This window comes from Podarcis muralis, chromosome 8 (genome assembly GCF_964188315.1).
Source record: "Podarcis muralis chromosome 8, rPodMur119.hap1.1, whole genome shotgun sequence".
NCBI lineage: Eukaryota > Metazoa > Chordata > Lepidosauria > Squamata > Lacertidae > Podarcis > Podarcis muralis.
In genome coordinates, this window is record NC_135662.1 from 27,927,341 (window position 1) to 27,950,087 (window position 22,747).

Here is a 22,747-nt window from a genome sequence, read left to right on the forward strand (position 1 = left end):
CAGTACACTCATTCACTCTATGGTGCTTCTCATAAATTACAGTGGATCCAAGAAGCACTACTGTTTCCATAGAAACTTGGGGTAGGGATGTGTGCGCTGTTCATAGGAGTCAAAATGTGCTCCTTCAGGTATCCTCTGTGCCAGAATCAAAGTCACATGGAGTAAGGAGGACCTTGTTTTTTTCATGTGCCAAGCATCTCCCTGGCTTGCGGCCACTTCCAGGACAAACACATAAATGGGAGCTCTGTATGACTTCTGCCACAGACGTGAGATGCATGAGAGCTCAGTGGAAGTGTTTTGCTCATACCACAGTCTAGTCACAGTCTTTGAGGTCAGAAAGGAATTAAGTCAGAATTACAGAGGGATCTGAGGGATTACATGTGGGGTGGCTCATCTGGGAAACACAGACCTGGTATTACTTTGTGTTTCTATCTCATTTTATACATAATACCTATTTAAGACCATGTGTGAAATAATATCACACCATGTTGACGCACATCAACTCCCAACAGTTAATGATGTGAGATAATATATACATACCCAAATAATTTACAAGCATTCTGTAAAAATCTGTTTGTGCTTTTACTATGGGTAGTATTCAACTAAGTTTTTCTCAGAAGAGGCCCGTTGAAATTAATTGATGTAACTTAGTCATGTTCACCAACCTAGATGGCTTTTTTAAAGGATTGGAGAAATTCTTGGAGGAGAAGGCTATCAGTAGCTACTAGCCATGATGACTATGATCTGCCTCCACAGTTGGAGGTGTCAATGCTTCAGAATGCCACTTACTGAAAACCATTGGAGGGTTAGAGTGACCTTGTGCTTAAATCTTGCCTCTGGGTTTCCTACAGTCATCTGCTGTGAGAACAGGATACTGGACTAGATGGGCCGTTGGCCTGATCCAGCAGGCTGCTTAATGTTCTTAATTAACTAAATCAATTAACTCCTAAAACAAATTCATTTCACTACATAGCAACATAATTTTATGTTTAGGGTCTTGGTCCATTTTTTTCTTTACTTGCATGTGTGTGTGTTTTTTAAATAAGAAAACCCAGTTTAATTAAATATGGGGAACGCCGATCCAGAAAGCTGTTGACCCTGATATTTTCCATAGGCTTTTTCAGGATAACTAAATTATTCTAAATGGAATAACCTTTCCTACTATTATTATTATTAAAAACGAACTGAAATAGGAACATTAAATGGTTTTATAATACAGGAATCAAGAGGAGCTGGACAAAGGAAAGGATACCACAAAGAAACGAATAACAGTAGCACACTGGGCTATTGACAGTAGTGAATGGGAAGCAGAAGTAATTTTGAAAAAAGCCACAAGGACAACAGAAGAGTGGAGGGAGGAAATAAGCAATGGCTAAACTGTTTGTTTACACTGAATATCCATGTTGTTTTACAGAAATCATCTATAGGTAGAAACGTGGGCATCCTCTTGATTCTTTTTCTCACCCCAGTTGGAAACCAGATGTTTGTGGATCCATTTTCCGACACCAGGACAAATGCCCTTATAGAACAATGCATCTTTCAATATGATATCCTGATAATAGGGAGGGAAATATTGGATATTAAAACCTAACAACCAGTACTTTAATATCTAGTAAGCAATCATAATATAGGCTAGTCACAGGAAGGTTCCAGTAACTCCATTCACTTCAGTAAGCAAGAAACAGCATTTATTGATTCATATTGTTTAAACAGTGGACTGTAACTGATGGAAATTATTTAACCTTAAAAAAAACCAGTGCCCTATTAGGAGTAATCAAAGCAATGTTTTCCTTCCCAAGCCTGCTCAAAATATTCTCCATTATTTTATTACCTTTGTATGCTTCCATTCCTTTTCTGTCTCTTTTCTAATATATTTAAACTTGAGATCATCCTGCAAAGAAAGAGAGAACAATGGTGAATAGTTTAAACCCAATGTTTTTTCAATTATCTAGCCTTTGGTGGCCTAACTTCAAGAACTACCTAATTTTATAATCCCTCCAAGACTTCATGATTTAATTTATATGATTTTACATAAAATACCTCATTTCTAAACAACATGTCATGGAATATTATCACTGCAGGACACATTAGAATTCAATAACTGTTCTCAAATAAGAAGAATAGCGTTCCCTGCATAAGGAGGTTACTATCAAAACACTGGCATATGTTTCTCTCAGAACCACCCAGCTTTTTTGAACAACTGTCTCTTTCACTCAGTCAGATATGCATATATACATATATATATATATATATATATATATATATACACACACATATACCAAGTTGGTTTTCATTTGTAGAAGGCAAAGACTCTGTACTAAGATACACAAATGAAAACTGCATGTAACTAATGAATACGTTAATTGTAGCCCTAAATTAAACATTTTTCTTACTAACGCTCCTCAAACTCTATAGACTAGATTGTACTTTAGGAAGAGCTTTTAAAACAAATAAAGTACTCTCAGTTTTGACTACCATGAATGGACAAAAGGGCAGCTTGTTGCAACTGATCTGATTAAAGGTGCAGTAAGTAAGGTATATATCATTGTTGTAAGGAAACACCTGGGACCAATTTTTGAGCTAGTACGCAGCATAAAGCAATATGCCTATTTAAGGGATATTTGCAGGAACCAAAAGGGATATAAGTTTTATTCCACAAAACACTTCTTGGGGGAAGCCTACATAAAATCCAGCTATTACACCTCCTGTGTTCAGCTCCTGGATAAGTGCCTTGACCCACAATGGAAACAAGAAAATGCACACAACCTGCGGACTGCCACACAATGTGATCCCCGTTGCTACGAAACTAATAATGGCTGGGAGTCAGAAAGTGACAAGTGAGGAGAGATGGAAGTAGGAGAAAGCATGGGTCAATCACTTTAGAAGCAGCTGTTTAAATTCAATAAAAGACAGCATTCCAGAATAAACAAAGGAAAATCCTGTGAGTTCACTTGGAGCAGAATTATGCAAATTAAGACCATTCCTGCAAAACATTCAGATGTTTCCCACACATTGAAACTCAGTTCCCCAAACTGAAGTTATAGTGCATATATATATATATATATATATGCAGGTTTTGGTGTCCTCGGGTGTCTTCCCGTGTAAAAGTTGGGGTGTCTAGGCGACGTTTCGACGAGGTCTCACTCGTCATCTTCAGGCTGGTGCTTTCGGCTTCTTGTTACTGGAACAGAGCAGGATCTCAGTGTTTGAGTTCCTATAAATACTGTTGAGGAGGTGTGGTGTATAGCCTCCAATGTTCTGGGCAGAGAGGAAGTTCCCAGGCTAGTGTGCCTTTTCTTCTTTTGTTCCTTAATTACTTGAGGGATATCTTGAGTGATTTCTTGAGTGATATCCTGAGTACCACTTAGGTGGGTCATTAGGTGTGGATTAGTTGCTAAAGCCTTTGTGTCTTGACCTCTTGAACTTTGTGAAGAGTTTTTCTGAGAAGATGGCTGTACTGCACTTAGTTGTGCTCTGGCTTGGCTTCGTGTATAGGGGCGAGCTGTGGTTTTGTGGCCTGTGCCAGCCAGATCTGTGTAGGGATTGCAGGGGGGTGCAGCATCCGGAGGTGCCACCATGGTTTGGCTACTGGATGGTGTCTGTAATTTATCTGTGGAGAGGGTCTGGGTTTGGGTCTGGTGTGGTTGATTGGTGATGGCGTTCTGTGTGCCTCTGGATCTGGTGTCAGTTTTTGTGGGGAGGGCTAATTTCCAGATGTCTGGCAAGCGGGATGTGTCGTCACGCTTGTTCATGTTGTGAGGGTGTTTCTCTATCTCGATGGCTTCCATGATTATTCTCTTGTGGTGGTGTTCCATGTTAAAGAGCAATTTGGAATCTGCAAAATTAATTTCGTGTCCTGTTTCTTTCATGTGTTGGAAAAGAGAGGAAGTTTTTTCTTCTTTTTTGACGGCATTCTTGTGTTCTGCAATACGTGCATTTATTCGTCTGTTTGTTTGTCCAATGTACGTGGCTGGGCAGACTTTGCAGGGTATTTCATCCTGGTATTTCTGCCCAGCCACATACATTGGACAAACAAACAGACGAATAAATGCACGTATTGCAGAACACAAGAATGCCGTCAAAAAAGAAGAAAAAACTTCCTCTCTTTTCCAACACATGAAAGAAACAGGACACGAAATTAATTTTGCAGATTCCAAATTGCTCTTTAACATGGAACACCACCACAAGAGAATAATCATGGAAGCCATCGAGATAGAGAAACACCCTCACAACATGAACAAGCGTGACGACACATCCCGCTTGCCAGACATCTGGAAATTAGCCCTCCCCACAAAAACTGACACCAGATCCAGAGGCACACAGAACGCCATCACCAATCAACCACACCAGACCCAAACCCAGACCCTCTCCACAGATAAATTACAGACACCATCCAGTAGCCAAACCATGGTGGCACCTCCGGATGCTGCACCCCCCTGCAATCCCTACACAGATCTGGCTGGCACAGGCCACAAAACCACAGCTCGCCCCTATACACGAAGCCAAGCCAGAGCACAACTAAGTGCAGTACAGCCATCTTCTCAGAAAAACTCTTCACAAAGTTCAAGAGGTCAAGACACAAAGGCTTTAGCAACTAATCCACACCTAATGACCCACCTAAGTGGTACTCAGGATATCACTCAAGAAATCACTCAAGATATCCCTCAAGTAATTAAGGAACAAAAGAAGAAAAGGCACACTAGCCTGGGAACTTCCTCTCTGCCCAGAACATTGGAGGCTATACACCACACCTCCTCAACAGTATTTATAGGAACTCAAACACTGAGATCCTGCTCTGTTCCAGTAACAAGAAGCCGAAAGCACCAGCCTGAAGATGACGAGTGAGACCTCGTCGAAACGTCGCCTAGACACCCCAACTTTTACACGGGAAGACACCCGAGGACACCAAAACCTGCATTCCTGTACCCGTGAAAATCTACGAAAGCAAATATATATATATATATATATATCCTGAAACATAATATTAGCAAACCCAATTCAATGAAAATTGGGCAATAGGGTCTCATCATCTAAGGAAGGCAAGGGTGTGTGACATCCTAGAAATGAGAATCTCTAACTGCCACCCTACCAACAGTACTTAACTGCTGATTGCAACAGAGAATCATCTTAATCGAACAGAGGCAATATGTATGCAGAAACATAAATCTCTATGAGATCACAAAGCTTTTCACCAGGAACTTGAAAGCACAACTGGGGACACCTGGAATTATGTGTGAGCAGCACAGCAGCATACCATATCAGCTCAGAGTAAGATGAACTGTTCTCCAATTGGAGAGAGCCAATCTGATTCATATCTGAGCTCATCCAATTAAGATAGTTTCATATGTGTTCAAATGAAAGTAACTTCTGCTCAAGCACTGGAGAGGATAAACGTGCCAACAGTGAAGGGGTGTGTGTGCAAAGATAAGGGGAGAACAAAATGGCCGTTAGTTGCTGGAGGGACTAGTAGCACACCTTGCTATAATACAGGGATAGCTGACATGGCACCTTCTAGATGTTGCTGAACTCCAACTCCCGTCAGTTGCAGCCAGTATGATCACGGATGGTGGGAACTGTAGTCCAACAACATCTAGAGATCACCATGTTGACCACTTTAAAAGTCACATCAGCAGCACAGACAAATGTCAACAATACAGTCATACCTTGGGTTACAGACGCTTCAGGTTACGTTTTTTCAGGTTACAGACCCGCCGAAACCCGGAAGTACCAGAACAGGTTACTTCCGGGTTTCGGCAGTTGCACAAGCACAGAAACGCTAAATTGCCCTTTGTGCATGCGCGAAGCGCCAAATCGCAACCCGTGCGTGCGCACATGCACCGCTGTGAGTTGCAAATGTGCATCCCGCACAGATCACATTCGCAACCCGAGCGTCCACTGTAGTTCTGTTTTATGTATCAAGAAAAGTACTGTATTTTTCCATGTATAAGACAACCCCATGTATAAGACGACCCCTATTTTTTTGAACCCAAAATTAAGAAAATGAAAGCCTAAAATAGAAAGCAAAATCTGGATGATTGGTGGTGGCAAGTTGTTGATCTTTTGGGGAGCGATCGCCCTCAAAGTTTCCAGCATGAGGTGCATGCAGTGCACCGTGGTGCAGAAGCAAAGGTAGCAACTGAGGCACCAGATGTCCCCCTCGGTGGCAGCTGCTGCTGCGGGGAAGTGGGGGGAAGGAGGCTCCCAAGCAGGGTACCGAGGAAGACCTAGGGGAAGGTCTGGGCCGGGCCATGCCGTCGAGCAAACTGAGCTGAGGAAGGTGGTGAGCAGGGTGGGAGTTTGAGAGGGGAAGAGGGGGACAAGGGAAGAAGGGCAAGGAGAGGTAGCTGAGGCAGCTCTCAGCGGTGGCGGTGGCAGCTGCTCTCGATCCTGTGGTTGAGGCAGCGGGGGCTTCAGGAGGCAAGCCAGTCACCAGCATGCAGCCCGAAAGGGGAGGAGAAAGGGGGGACAGCACCAGGAGGGACCACCTCAGTGTGCCCAAGCCAAAATCCCGGATATATGCTTAAATATTAAAAAAATCCCCCAGATGCCCATGTTCCGTGTACAAGACGTCCCCCAATTTTTTACTATTTTTTTTAAAGCAAAAAACCTCATCTTATACACGGAAAAACACAGTATATGCTAGTTAGAAAGGCATTCATTATCTAAGGGGTTGCGGGTGATGCTGTGGTCTGAACCACTGAGCCTCTTGGGATTGCTGATCAGTAGGTTGGCGGTTTGAATCCCTGCGACAGGGTGAGTTCCTGTTGCACTGTCCCAGCTCCTGCCAACCTAGCAGTTCAAAAGCATACCAGTGCAAGTAGATAAATAGGTACTGCTGCGGTAGGAAGGTAAATGGTGTTTCTGTGTGCTCTGGTTTCCATCACGGTGTTCCGTTGCACCAGAGGTGGTTTAGTCATGCTGGCCACATGACCTGAAAAGCTGTCTGTGGATAAATGCTGGCTCCCTAAGCCTGAAAGTGAGAAGAGCGCTGCAACCTCATAGACACCTTTGACTGGACTTAACCGTCCAGGGGTCCTTTACCTTTTTTACCTTTACATTATCTAAGCTTGCACAGACAAATCAGAAAAAGTTATTGGATCATGAAATCATAGATTCATAAGGGCTGGCAAGGACCAAAGGACTATTGAGTCTGACCTTCTGTTGTGTAGGACTAGCCATCCCCTTGGCACCACAGTTAAACATTAACAACCCAGACTGCATGAACACTACCCAAAGCTGTTCAAAGTGGTGCTCAGACATTCTCAAGAAACTAGTCTAGTATACCTTGTGGGTGTCACAAGGAGTACAGAATTGGATTATTTGTGGGAAATTGCATATGAATTAAAAGAAAGCATGTTACCATTAAGAGAATAATAGTCAATATTTTCTCATTAGAAAGTTAGCATAACCTGTTCACCATTTCTGCTCTTCATACATATATGACCCAGAATGAGGCTGGATGACTCGGAATATATTATGCTCTTCCCATAAATTGCTATTTAACCAAAATTATCCAAGATTAATAAGCACACAGTTTTCCCTCCAGCATTCATAAAACTAATGAGGAATATTGAGTGCAAGGTAGGGAATATTAATTCTAAGGGTTTAAAAAATAATAATTCCACATTAAAATGATGTTAATGAAAATATATATCAAAACCCCAATGGGAAAATTAAAATGCCACCAGCCCGAGAAAATTACGGTGCTATCAGCAGTCATCTCAAGTCATTTAACAACGCTATTTAAGAAGTTCCTAGTGGTCACAAAGGAACTGTCAATCACTGGAAACAATTCCAAATCAGCTGTGGAATTCTAAAAGATGGAAAACAATACAACACAAATGCAACACAATAATAATAGAAAGCCACACAAGTTAGCTCAATGTTTTATATTAAGGGTTGTTGTTTTTCTAAACCATCTAAATAACAATTGTGACATGATAAATTCCTTCACCTTTGCCACCTGAGATAAATATGTTTAGGACCCACCCTGTATTTTATGATGGCAAGTTGTTTTAAACTGTGTTTAATGTTAGATTTTACATTGTTGTAACCCATCCTGGGACCTCAGGGTAAACAGTAGGGATATAATAATTATTATTTTCAAAGAGACAATTGTCACAATCCAAAGAATGCTAATGTGATTCTTCTTGTGAGCTAGAGTTTCTGGGTTTTATTTTCCAACTTTTCATTGCCTCCCAATGACCCCAGGAAAAAAAAATGGGACAATCAATTTTTGTGTGAGATCTCAGTGGCCATTTCGGGTGCCGCATTCTCGTGAGCTCTCTCACTGTGCTCTTGCTCCCCCCAAAAGGTACTTATTCAGGGCTTTTTGGTTTAATGACTTAAGGGAAAAGTGACTCTTCTCAATTTATGAATTAATCCATGTGTTTATGTACATTTTAAATCATTACAATTTGTGTGTGTGCATAAACCTACAATCTGCAATTATTACATTCATCTGTATTTTCCCCTGATTATTACATTCTAATTATATGTTGTGAGCAGGATTTATTTATATTGGATAGCAAAAATGAGCAAATTCATAGTATTATACAAAGAACTGCAATATGTCTTATCTGTGCCATAAAATTAGACTAGATATATGGCATGTTTAGGCAACAATATGTACCTTTCTGTAAAGGTTTCAGTAAAGTGCCATAATATTCTGTATTCTGAATTTTGTCACATTTACAGCCCATATAAATATAACCAACCCAAAATTATTTCATGACGCTAATTTATTGGCAGATTACTTGTAATCATTTTCCTCCCTGTTCATTTCAAATCTGGATTTCAAAATATCACAATTCCCCAGCTACAGAGATACTGGTCCCTTAGAGAAGCAGCTTAATTTACTATGTACACAAATTATGCAGCACCCAAAGCCACCTAAGGATGGTCATAGGAAAAGAATTCCTAGATCTGGCCACTCCTTAGCTCTTCAGAAACATCTGTGATTGTGAGCAGGGAGATTTTTATTAAATGTATTATTCTTATTTAGGATGGATTCCAAAAGATTGAAATAGATGTTATGAGATCACTGGAAGCCTATTAAGCTTTTCGGATGGGAGCAGGGATACTGTGTTAATCTGAGGGCATGTTAGTCGTGCAAATGTTAACTGCTAGAATGCTAGCTTTCCACAGGTAATCAGTGATATACTGTAGCCAACTTTCATTTTTCCTGGATGAATCTCAGCAACTTGCAATGCTCACAGTCAGATACAATATGAGCACTGTGGCCCCAAAGGTTGCTTACTGGCTTGGATTTTAAACCAAGACAGAGAAGGGAAAGCAAAGCCCTTAAATAAATGAATGTTAATTCCAGGGAATGACAATCGGATTTTAATTTGCCCTGGATCACTGCTGTGTTTACTGTTGATTTCCGTTGATATTTTAATGTTTTACATTTCTTTAAATCAATTGTTGTTGTTGTTGTTCTGCACCATCTTGGAATGTGAATAAATCTTTAAACAAAGCAATTAAATATACAGTATATAATATATACTGCATCACGGTTCGGTATGCTGGTTTGACATCAACTGATAGGAAATGTCTACAGAGGGTGGTAAATACAGCACAAGATATTATGGGCTGTCCCGTGAATCCGCTGGATGAAATATCGGAAGAATGTTGCCTCAGGAGAGTGAGGAAAATTCTCAGGGATGATTCACACCTTGGCTGGCACTTTCTTGATCTCCTGCTCTCAGGCAGAAGATATAGAAGCATGATTAGTCACACCAACAGGGTAAAGAACAGCTTCTATCCGTGGGCTGTTAAGCTGCTGGATGAAAATATAACAACAGGGCAAGTGACTTTTGGGTTTGGTGGGTGTTCGTCAGTAAATGAGGGGAATTAAGACTAAGAGAGCTGACTGGGGGGTGCTCGTGTAATCTCAATGTATACAAGTTGTACAAGTGACAACAAAGTATTTCAATTTCAATTCAATAAGTCATTGCTCCTCCAATCACTCACACATTGGCCTTCAAGTCACCTGTCCCCCATCACCTTAAATTCCTTGCTATGCTGGTGATGGTATGGGTGGGACAGAAGCAGGTAGGTGCCTGAAGTCAGTAAGACTTCTTCAAACTTCCTCAAACCTGGAGTTGACCTGTATCTCCCTTCCTTCAAAGATGAAATGAGCATCTTTCTCCTCAGTTCCATCTGACCAGTTTTCAGCAGGGGTTGGCTCCACACAGGAGTCCAGTTGGGAGCTCCCAGGTAGAGTCATTCCCAGCAGGACTTGCATTTGGCCTCAAATTAAAAATATGTCTAATACAAGTCCCAGGGAACAATCCGGAATGTTCTTTAAGGTTCCCAGTTGTTCCTTTGAAACTTCAGGGACATTCCAGTACACATCAGGAAGTGTCCTCTGCATTTGATATCACCACACACATATATCATATGAACATGTGCATCTGTCACCTTGAGCCAATTACAAGCTCTTTGCCTATGTCACAGGATTGTTGTAAGGAAAGGGAAAAAAGTGCAACTGTTGTAAACAAAAACACCTTCAACAGATAAATGGACAGGATGTGGACAGGCTGCTTGGACAAGTGAAACCGACCACCTGTCTCCTTGATCCTTGCCCATCCTGGCTGATAAAAGCAAGCCAGGAAGGGCTGAGCGATGGGCTCTGCGGGGTGGTGAATGCTTCCCTCTGTGAGGGAGCCTTCCCAGACCCGCTGAAAGAGGCGGTCATTAAACCGCTTCTTAAAAAAACATCTTTAGACCCGGCCAATTTGGCCAACTATCGCCCAGTCTCAAATCTACCATTCTTGGGCAAGGTGATTGAGTGGGTGGTTGCTGAACAACTCCAAGCACGCCTGGAGGAAGCGGACCATTTGGATCCCTTCCAATCGGGATTCAGGGCTCATCATGGGACTGAAACTGCCTTGTTCGCGCTGGTTGATGATTTCCGGCGGGCTAGGGACAAAGGTGAGAGCTGTTTCCTAGTTCTGCTGGATCTCTCAGTGGCCTTTGACACCATCGACCATAAAATCCTTCTGGACCATCTAGAGGGGCTGGGAGCTGGGGCACTGTCATACAGTGGTTCCGCTCCTTCCTCCTGGGCCGTGTCCAGAAAGTGGTGGTGAGGGATGAGTGTTCAGACCCCTGGGCTCTCACTTGTGGGGTGCCTCAGGGTTCCGTCCTCTCCCCCATGCTTTTTAATATCTATATGAAGCTGCTGGGAGAGATCATCAGGGGGTTTGGACTGGGTGTTCATCAGATGCAAATGACACCCAGCTCTACCTCTCCTTTAAATCAGAACCAGTGAAGGTGGTGAAGGTCCTGTGTGAGTGCCTGGAGGCGGTTGGAGGATGGATGGCGGCTAACAGATTGAGGTTGAATCCTGACAAGACAGAAGTATTGTTTTTGGGGACAGGGGGTGGGCGGGTGTGGGGGATTCCCCGGTCCTGAATGGGGTAACTGTGCCCTTGAAGGACCAGGCGCACAGCCTGGGAGTCATTTTGGACTCACAGCTGTCCATGGAGGCGCAGGTTAACTCTGTGTCCAGGGCAGCTGTCTACCAGCTCCACCTGGTACGCAGGCTGAGACCCTACCTGCCCATGAACTGTCTCGCCAGAGTGGTGCATGCTCTAGTTATCTCACGCTTGGACTACTGCAATGCGCTCTACGTGGGGCTCCCTTTGAAGGTGACCCAGAAACTGCAATTAATCCAGAATGCGGCAGCTAGACTGGTGACTGGGAGTGGCCGCTGGGACCACATAACACCGGTTCTGAGAGATCTGCATTGGCTCCCAGTACATTTCCGAGCACGATTCAAAGTGTTGGTGCTGACCTTTAAAGCCCTAAACGGCCTCGGTCCTGTATACCTGAAGGAGCGTCTCCACCCCCATCTTTCAGCCTGGACACTGAGATCCAGCGCCGAGGGCCTTCTGGCGGTTCCCTTGTTGCGAGAAGTGAGGCTACAGGGAACCAGACAGAGGGCCTTCTCGGTAGTGGCACCCGCCCTCTGGAACGCCCTCCCATCAGATGTCAAAGAGATAAACAATTACCTGACATTCAGAAGACATCTTAAGGCAGCCCTGTTCAGGGAAGTTTTTAATATGTAATGCTGTACTGTTTTTAACACTTGATTGGGAGCTGCCCAGAGTGGCTGGGGAAACTCAGCCAGATGGGCGGGGTATAAATAATAAATTTATTATTATTATTATTATTATTATTATTATTATTATTATTATTATATAAATGGAATGGAATAAAATTTTAGCTGTAAGCTGTCTTAAGTCCCTGTCATGGAAAAAGTCAAGATATAACAATAACAACAACAACAGCAACGGAAACTGTGAGAATGATCAGGAACATACCAGAGAGTAAATCCTATTCAACACAGTGGAATTTAGTTCTGAGTAAAAATGCTTAGGATTGCATTGTAAGGCTGAACAGTCTTTACCCAGTTACTTGAAAGTAAGCTCCGTTGAATATATTGGGATTTACATCCGAGTAGACAGCATCAGGCTCCATTTACAATAAAGGAATAAACACTCCATGGGTTTCCTTTAAAAATGGCTGGCTGCTGAAGCAGTGCAATTAAAGAATTTAAAATGGATTTTCTTCAAACTTATAGGAAGGGCTTCGTATGCCTGCTTCGCAATTTCCTTCATTTGGTGCAGGTATTTTATTTTCATTATAAACAGGACTCTATGCCTACACACACACACCCCACTTTTAATTGTTCTCCAAGACATGGAGAGAGAAAAAAGGGAAACTGGAACATTCTGGGATCAAATCAGAAACCAGGATGGCTTCTGTAATTCTGGGACTGTCCCTGGAAAATCAGGACACTTGGAGGGTATGTAGGAGCTTGTCACTTGAGTTACAGTGCTTGTTGATTTATTTATTTTTCGGGGGCGGGGAAGGAATAACAGCATTTTCTGTAGGGGAAACAAATAAAGCTTTCACTGGGTGAGAAAGTTTTGTGTTTCCCTGGTTATGCTAAATGCATCTTCTACTGTATCTTGATAGCAAGAAGGGAGCCAGACAGCATCATTTTATCCACAGCTCAAGCACTCTAGGACTGGACTATTAACTTCCTTTTCTGCTACCATGGCAACAAGTTTTGCAAGAGTGTTGGTTTGGAGAGAGTTTTTTCTTTCTTTCTAAAGCCTCTTGTTGCTTTTTTCCCCCTCATAGTTTTTTTTGCCAGTAACCTAATCTTTCTAAGCTTTAAGTGTCTTGACCTTGGATGCTAACCCACTTATTTGGAAGTAATTTCCACTGAAACAGTGGCCACAATCCAGCACATGCTTAGGTACACTTAAACCAATTAATGCCAACAGCGTAAGCACACAAAACTCTGTGTAGGGTTTGTTTGTTTAGGATTGGATTGTTGAGCTGTCAATCAAATGATGTTCATGATCATACACATACACAGAGGATACAGTTTTCGATAGAAAAAAGCTAGTATTATTGACACTCAGTTTAATGCACCATTGTGAGATGTTTTCCAATACCCTGCTATGTACTTTATACAGTAAAAGGAATAACATTAAGTAAAAGGAATAACATTATTTTAAAAGGAACCATTTTAAAGGTGTCTTCATACATTACAGCAACACTGAACAGTACAAATCCCACCTTAAAAATAAAAAAAATACTTGTTCTAGATAATACATTCAACTTGTGAAGGAGAATTTTCAAATGCCAAAATGACTATAAGCTAATCTTTATCTAGTTTCAGAAAATATTGCTATTAACATGCAAAAGAAATTAATAATACTAATTATTTGTCCTGGAGATTTGTGTGCTTGTGTGTGTGTGTTTACATTAGAGCCAGAAAATAGGCTAATACTGAAATGCGTATGTGTTACTTATTTTATTGAGGATGCTAATTACAAAGAAGGCTTAAAGAAATGTGAAAACACATCTAAATACTAATTAAAACCAAGGTTAGGCTGGGAACAGTGGTTTACCACTTGAAACAAGACTCTGTGAAAATCCTCATTATGCTGAAAAAAAGGTTCCAGTTCACCAGTTTGACTGACTCACTGCTGTTGTGGATTTTTTTTTTTATAAATATGCATATTCACTATTACTGTCCTTGGTAGCTTGCTTTCGTAGGCAGGCAGCTTCTGTTTGAAACCTTTGTCATATTTAGCCTTTGGAAACACCTCATAACCTGCCCCATAACCGGCCCTTTAGAATGATATTTCCATATCTACCAAACCAGGGGTAGAGGAAAATGCACACATTACGAGCAAGCACATTTTCTGATGAAGGTAACATACAAGAAGCAGCATTATCAAATAAATCAAGTTTCTAGGGTAATATGCAATGCTATATTCTTGTTGTGGGGTGAATAGGGTGATAGGGGAAGGGCAGTACCTCTGGTGGGGGACACATCATGCTCCTCCTGAGGTAGTTTGTCTACCCTGCACTCAGCTCTCACCTGTGACTCCACTGTCCAGCAAGTGACAGTGATCACACCCCAGGAATGGCCTCGACTGGCTGGCTAAACCAGGTGAAGGTAGTCGATGAGCCTCAAACCCTTGGTGAGTTGGGGACCTGCCCTGCATTTCAATACAGGCTCCAGTGGATTGAATGGACAGGACCAATAGTGGGTCCAACAGTCAAGAAGGTGGTTTCTGCACGTGCTTTAGAGGGAAGTGATGGGCAGATGGGGCTCATCAAGCTAGGAAGGTAGCCTATCTAAGACAAGGAAAACTCTGGTCCTACACCTCCGCTGCCTTGTGGAATACCTTTGGGAGAAGATTAGGCTAAGGAATAAACCCTACACAAATCCAGAGTGGAATTCCTAAGACATTTGGATGGCACCTTGTACACCACATTCCACAAGTCCTGGTGCCAGATGTATTGCTCTGCTTTCCTTTGGAGCACATCAGTGAGGCTGAGAGTGGGATCTTGTCATTAGGGCAGCCTAGGACCTCCACACACACTGCCCAGGCTTGCGCCCCAGGAAGGTCACTTTGGAGCTGCTAATGCAGCAGTTTGACTTCACCCCTGGAGGTGCACTCCATTGTCTCTTGAGACAGATGGATGCCAACAATCCTTGTTGTGAATTAACATCATGTGTACCAGAGGTAGGCAACCTAAGGCCCGGGGGCCAGATATGCCCCAATTGTCTTCTCAATCCAGCCCATGGACGGTCCAGGAATCAGTGTGTTTTTACATGAGTAGAATGTGTGCTTTTATTTAAAATGCATCTCTGGGTTATTTGTGGGGTGTAGGAATTCATTCATTTCCCCCCCCCCCCATTAAAATATAGTCCAGTCCCCCACAAGGTCTGAGGGACAGTGGACCGGCCCACGGCTGAAAAAGTTTGCTGACCCCCAATGTGAACTATCTCTAAGAGAAATAGTTTTGCATGTTCATGACTGTGTGCATGTTAAGGGCGCATGGTTATGTGTGGGTCTGGCCTCATTCACTACTGCAATGTGACAGCTCTTCATGCTGAAAAATGTTCCCACACCTGATTTTAATGCTTCTGGATTTCTACATAACTAGAGAGTGCTCCAAATATGTGGGAATCACTAACTTAGATTTGCCTGTGCTGATTTAATTTGCTCATTTCCAATATGTATAGACTGCATTTCTCCAGAGATGCCCACAAAGCAGTTTACACAACAGTCATGAAAATAATCTATCAAAATAATATGGCGTTAAAACAAACAAACAAAAAAATCAGTTTCATAAACAGGCATAGTATAACTTACCTAAAATATCTGCTGAAATAGGATGGTTTTGGTCAAGTGTCTGCAATTCAACAGGGAGGAGGCCTGTCTGATCTCAACTGGGTGGGAATTCCAAAGAACTAAGTCCACAATACCTGAATGCACAGCTCCTGCTGGATACGAATCATGCATCTGAACCACAAGGGACCACTAACAGAGACTCTCACAAAGAGCTCAGTGGTGAGGCAGGGATATAAGGTATTGTGTGGGCTTTAAGGTATACTGGAGCTGAATTATTAAGGGTTAAAGAACCTTGAACTTGGCTTGCTAACATGTGGGCAGTCTGTGCAATCCTTTAAGCACCAGAGTTGTTATGTGTTGGTGGTTGTCTGTCCCCAACAATGGTTTAGCCACAACATCTTACATCAGATGGAGCGTCTAGATTAGCTCCTTCCAAATAGATAGGCACTCAGCCACCCTGAGCTCACTTTTGAAAGAGAATGATTATGTTTGTTTTGCTAAATCAATTCAAATGTCTACATAATTTTAAGAGTGTGTCACCCTGACATTCTGGGACAGGCAGATTTCACATGAAACTAAATAAGATATCCTCCACTCAGCTTCATGGCTTGACAAGACCCGCAACACATCCTACATAAAGCAGCTAAATGCACCGAGTTCTTTACAGTTCTTCAGTATGTTGAAGACTTGGTTCACCAGCCTCACAGTATTCTTCACAGACTCTTTTAGGCAACCGAAACACAATAAAGCAGAGCATGAAACACAGACTAGAATGGTAGGATTGTTCTGTATGATCCAGATGAGGTTGAAAAGTATTTATTGGGGGGGGGGATGAATGTTGCTTGCTTAATTAATAAAACATTAAATTTTAACCACACCGAATTATGCAATATTTAAGGGAAATATGAATATTTGATGGTATGGAAGTTGCAGGAACTTCATAAAAATGGAGTTTAAACATTGACAGTCTCTGTGGCACAGCTATGTTGACTTTATTTTAGGTCAGTTTTCATATGAAAAATTGCTTACTTAAGAAAACAGTAAGATGCCTGCTGGCACAGGACCACCTAAGCCCACAGCGGCCAACCAGATGCCTATGGGAAGCCCACCAGCTTCCTGCTATTGTTCCCTGGAGACTGGTATTCAGAGTCAGACAGCCTCTGCTCCAGAAGGTATTATCTAGCCATAATTACTAGTAGCTGTTGGAGGCTTCCCCATCCATGAATTTGTCCATTCTCTTTTAAAGCCATCTAAGTCTATGACCACTTTCACATTATGCATTGCATGAAGAGCAACTTTCTTTGGTCTGTCCTGAACCTTCCCCACATTCGACTTCATTGGATGACCCCATGCTATAGCATTATGAGAAGAGAGACAAGAAACATTCCTCTCTATCCACATTTTATTAACCTTTTATCACATATCTCCATACTCACCCTTTTGTCTAAACAAACCCTAAAAGGTGTTGCGTAATCTATTCTTTTTAGGTCCAGACCTGTGGTCATTCTGGTCTCTTCCACACCTTTTCTATTTCTGTAATTTCTCTTTTGAGATACAGTTACCAGAACTATACACACAATTTGCCAAGTACTTAGTATTCCACTCTCAGCACTCCTTGGCTTATATCTCAACTAGCCTCTCCTGTCAGTCTGCCTGCCTGCCAGCTGATCAGTCAGGTTTTGATGCTTCTCAGACTTTCAGCCAACTAGCTCACTCCATTTCCCCCCACCTCCTTTACTTTTCTAACTAACTCGACATTTCACGGCTGCTATAATAATAATAATAATAATAATAATTTATTATTTGTACCCCGCCCATCTGGCTGGGTTTCCCCAGCCACTCTGGGCGGCTTCCAACAAAGATAAAAAATACACTAAAATGTCACATATTAAAAACTTCCCTGAACAGGGCTGCCTTCAGATGTCTTCTGAATGTCAGGTAGTTGTTTATCGCTTTGACATCTGATGGGAGGGCGTTCCACAGGACGGGCGCCACTACCGAGAACGCCCTCTGCCTGGTTCCCTGTAACTTGACCTCTCGTAGTGAGGGAACCGCCAGAAGGCCCTCGGAGCTGGACCTCAGTGTCCGGGCAGAACGATGGGGGTGGAGACGCTCCTTCAGATATACTGGACCAAGGCCGTTTAGGGCTTTAAAGGTCAGCACCAACACTTTGAAGTGTGCTCGGAAACTTACTGGGAGCCAATGTAGGTCTTTCAAGACCGGTGTTATATGGTCTCGGCGGCCGCACCCAGTCACCAGTCTAGCTGCCGCATTCTGGATTAGTTGTAGTTTCCGGGTCACCTTCAAAGGTAGCCCCACGTAGAGCGCATTGCAGTAGTCCAAGCGGGAGATAACCAGAGCATGTACCACTCTGGCGAGACAGTCCGCAGGCAGATAGGGTCTCAGCCTACGTACCAGATGGAGCTGGTAAACAGCTGCCCTGGATACAGATTTGACCTGTGCCTCCATGGACAGCTGTGAGTCCAAAATGACTCCCAGGCTGCGCACCTGGTCCTTCAGGGGCACAGTTACCCCATTCAGGACCAGGGAATCCTCCACACCTGCCCGCCTCCTGTCCCCCAAAAACAGTACTTCTGTCTTGTCAGGATTCAACCTCAATCTGTTAGCCGCCATCCATCCTCCAACCGCCTCCAGGCACTCACACAGGACCTTCACCGCCTTCACTGGTTCTGATTTAAAAGAGAGGTAGAGCTGGGTATCATCCGCATACTGATGAACACCCAGCCCAAACCTCCTGATGATCTCTCCCAGTGGCTGCATGTAAATGTTGAAAAGCATGGGGGAGAGGACAGAGCCCTGAGGCACCCCACAAGTGAGGGCCCAGGGGTCTGAACACTCATCCCCCACCACCACTTTCTGAACACGGCCCAGGAGGAAGGAGCGGAACCACTGTATGACAGTGCCCCCAGCTCCCAGCCCCTCAAGACGGTTCAGAAGGATGTTATGGTCGATGGTATCAAACGCCGCTGAGAGATCCAGCAGAACTAGGAAACAGCTCTCACCTTTGTCCCTAGCCCGCCGGAGATCATCAACCAGTGCGACCAAGGCAGTTTCAGTCCCATGATGAGGCCTGAATCCCGACTGGAAGGGATCCAAATGGTCCGCTTCTTCCAGGCGTGCCTGGAGTTGTTCAGCAACCACTCGCTCAATCACCTTGCCCAAGAATGGAAGATTTGAGACTGGGCGATAATTGGCCATCGTGGCCGCATCTAAAGATGGTTTTTTAAGAAGCGGTTTAATAACCGCCTCTTTCAGCGGGTCTGGGAAGGCTCCCTCACGGAGGGAAGCATTCACCACCCCACGAAGCCCATCGCCCAGTCCTTCCCGGCTAGCTTTTATAAGCCAGGATGGGCAAGGATCCAGGAGGCAGGTGGTTGGCTTCACTCGTCCAAGCAGCCTGTCCACATCCTCGGAGGTAACAGGTTGGAATTGATCCCACACAACTTGACTAGACAGGACTCTAGCACTCTCCCGCCCTGGCTCTGCTCCCACGGTGGAGTCTACTTCTTCCCAAATCTGAGCGATTTTATCTGCAAAAAACTTTGCAAAATCATTGCAGGAGATCATGTGGCCCATACTGGGCCCAGATGTCGCAGGTGGTTCCGCTAAATTGTGAACCACCTGAAAAAGTCTCCTGCTGCTGTTTTCTGCAGATGCAATAGAGGCGGCGAAGAAGGTCTTCTTCGCCGTCGCTATCGCCACTTGGTAGGCTCGACGTTGAGCTCTAACCTGTGTCCGGTCAGATTCGGAATGGGTTATCCGCCACCGGCGCTCTAGCCGTCTCAACGATTGTTTCATTGCCCTCAGATCCGTGGAGAACCACGGGGCTCTCCGGGCTCCATGCAATCGGAGAGGGCGCTTTGGAGCCAAACAGTCAATAGCCCTGGTTAACTCCACATTCCAGCGGGCCACCAGGGAATCGGCTGAAAGGCCATCAACATGGGATAAAGCATCCCCTACCACTCTCTGGAAACCATTTGGATCCATTAAGTGGCGGGGGCGGACCATCCGAATTGGTCCCACCTCCCTGCAGAGGGGATGGGTCGCAGAGAAGTCCAGTTGCACCAGGAAGTGATCTGACCATGGCACTTCTTTCGTTTCGCTTTTACTTAGTGTCAGATCACCAACATCCATAGAGGTAAACACCAGGTCCAAGGCATGTCCGCGGCTATGGGTTGGGCCAGACTTATTCAGGGACAGCCCCATGGAGGCCATGCTTTCCACGAAGTCCCGAGCAGCCCCTTGTAAGGTCGTGTCGGCATGGATGTTAAAATCCCCTAGGACAACCAAGCTAGGTGTCTCCAGGAGGACATCCGCCACGACCTGAAGCAGCTCGGGCAGGGAATCCTTGGTGCAGCGGGGAGGTCGGTACACCAGTAGGAATCCTGTACTGCCCCTATTGCCCAACTTCCAGAACATGCACTCGGAAAACTGGGTCTTCCCAATAGGACGCCTGGTGCAAACTAATGACTTCCTAAAAATCACTGCAACCCCCCCTCCCCGCCCACATGACCTGGGTTGCTGTGTGTAAGAGAAACCTGGTGGACAAGCAGCGGCAAGGACAGGCCCATCTGCTTCATCCAACCAAGTCTCTGTCACACATGCCAGGTCAAGTCCTCCATCCATGATCAAGTCATGGATGGCAGTGGTCTTATGAATCATTGACCTGGCATTGCACAGCAGCACCTTCAGGTCATGTGGGTATCCCTTGCTGATTCTAGTATCCATCCGGTCAGGACCAGACCCGGAGGCAGGGATAGTCCTCAGACAACGACTAAACCTGCCTCCTCTGTAATGACATGGTCTGGTCTTAGCGTAACTCCTCCTCCTACCCGTGATCACTGAGATCGGTTGTCCCAGTGCATCCTCCCCTGTGGAACATGCCCCAGCCATTTTGTTGGCTGGGACCCACTCCCCAGCAGCCCTGACCCCTCCCCTTAAGAACAAGATAACACCTTAAAAAAAACAACCAATAAAACAATACAAACAAAAAACAGTAAAAATTACAAAAACATAAAATCAAACAGATTCCCAGGCCCAGTAAACATCCATCCCACCCCCACCCCCCCACTTACAAAAAATTCAAAGAAATTTAAAAACAACAACAAAAAAACCCAAAACAAAACATTTTAAAAGCACTCTGCACCCCTCCAGCAGTAACAGCAACTGTTCTAGTGATGCCCGTCAGGCCCTCTGCAGCAGAGCGCAGCAGTCCTTATGAGGAGGCTTCAGGCCCCGCCCCGGGCCAGATGGTGAGTGGCAGGAAGGAGCAGGGCCCTCAGACACTCACACAGGAGGGTCCTCCTGGGCAGCAGAGCGCAGAGCAGAGCGCAGCAGTCCTTATGGAGAGGCTTCAGGCCCCGCCCCGGGCCAGATGGTGAGTGGCAGGAAGGAGCAGGGCCCTCAGACACTCACACAGGAGGGTCCTCCTGGGCAGCAGAGCGCAGCAGTCCTTATGGAGAGGCTTCAGGCCCCACCCCAGGCCAGATGGTGAGAGGCAGGAAGGAGCAGGGCCCTCAGACCCTCACACAGGAGGGTCCTCCTGGGCAGCAGAGCGCAGAGCAGAGCGCAGCAGTCCTTATGGAGAGGCTTCAGGCCCCGCCCCGGGCCAGATGGTGAGTGGCAGGAAGGAGCAGGGCCCTCAGACACTCACACAGTGCTCAGTGTTTATTGGGCAATTTCTGACTTTCCTCCCCTAAGCCTGCTGATACCTCTCCTGTGAGCAAATGTCACCATTTTGGCCACATAAGGATTGGCACTCACCCCTGCATGTTTCAGACAGAACAAACTAATGTGACCTGCACAAAAATGCTACAGTATTGTTCCTGTTAAGTGTTGCAGCCTGCCATGTGCTTTTCCAGTATACTCAGTTTCATTCCACCCGCAAAGGTCAGTCAGCATTCCATAGCATCTGAGCATGCTCATCATTGTGGGGCTATATTAGGAGCTCCCCCCCAATATTTTCCCTTTTGTACTTCTGCAAGTTTTGGAACATAAGAAGAGCCTGCTGGTTCTGCATTCAGCTCCCACAAGAAGCCTGAGAGCCAATTAAAAAAAAATAATCTGAACTGAGCTATAATCATACTAAATACTATGATCTCCTGGACAATTTAGGGTTTAATCCCAAAAGCACGAACTCTGCAACAGTTGCCCTACTACAGTAGTACCTCGGGTTACAGACGCTTCAGGTTACAGACTCCACTAACCCAGAAATAGTACCTCTGGTTAAGAACTTTGCTTCAGGATGAGAACAGAAACCGCGTGGTGGCAGTGGGAGGCCCCATTAGCTAAAGTGGTACCTCGGGTTAAGAACAGTTTCAGGTTAAGAAAGGACCTCCGGAACGAATTAAGTTCTTAACCCAAGGTACCACTGTCTGCTCTTTCCATCCTGTTGCAAATTTTCCTTTCTCCCTTCGCAAAATTTCAAAATATTTTACTTACAAATGTGACATTTTCAAACGATGGCCGTACTGTCTGTTCAAAGAGCAACTGAATCTCTGGAGCTAAACCTGCAATGTAATGAAGGGGAAGGAAAGTCCCTGTTAGCTTTTGTAGGAAAGCTAAGGAAAGAAACAGAATAACGTGTAGTCCAAATATTATCATTCCTGAAGTAAATAGATTCCAGGGCAACAAAGACTATTGTTACATTTCCTTGGAATGGGGTTTCCCTTAGTTTTGTATGCTGACAGGTACTTGCTTTGTGTAGCAAATGCTTTCTACTATTATATTAGACTTGCAGCCGTAGAGAACTACGATTTCATTCATTCCCCCCCCCCAAAAAAAATATAGTCCGGCCCCCCACAAGGTCTGAGGGACAGTGGACCGGCCCCCTGCTGAAAAAGTTTGCTGACCCCTGCTTTAAGAGAATGCTGCTTTCTTTTGATATGGCCATGTGCAGTGTCCTGTTAGAAATGACTTTGCATACCACAGATAGCATTTCTATATCCAGGACAGGAAAAGCAGATAACAACGATTATTAAACTATTAAGTGTCCAAACCTAAGAAAATGAAGAGAGAATAATTAGCATTTATATAAGCAATGAAGAAGA

General features: G+C 44.3%; 1 long non-coding RNA gene across 1 annotated transcript; it reads right to left on the minus strand.

Moving 5' to 3' along the window:
• Positions 1 to 215: 215 nt before the first annotated feature.
• Positions 216 to 22,237, minus strand: LOC144328795 (uncharacterized). Its single transcript, XR_013394088.1, has 3 exons — positions 22,140 to 22,237; positions 1,832 to 1,891; positions 216 to 1,552 (listed from the first exon to the last, which is right to left on the minus strand). It is a non-coding gene; the product is annotated as an uncharacterized LOC144328795 (long non-coding RNA).
• Between the last annotated feature and the right edge of the window lie 510 nt (positions 22,238 to 22,747).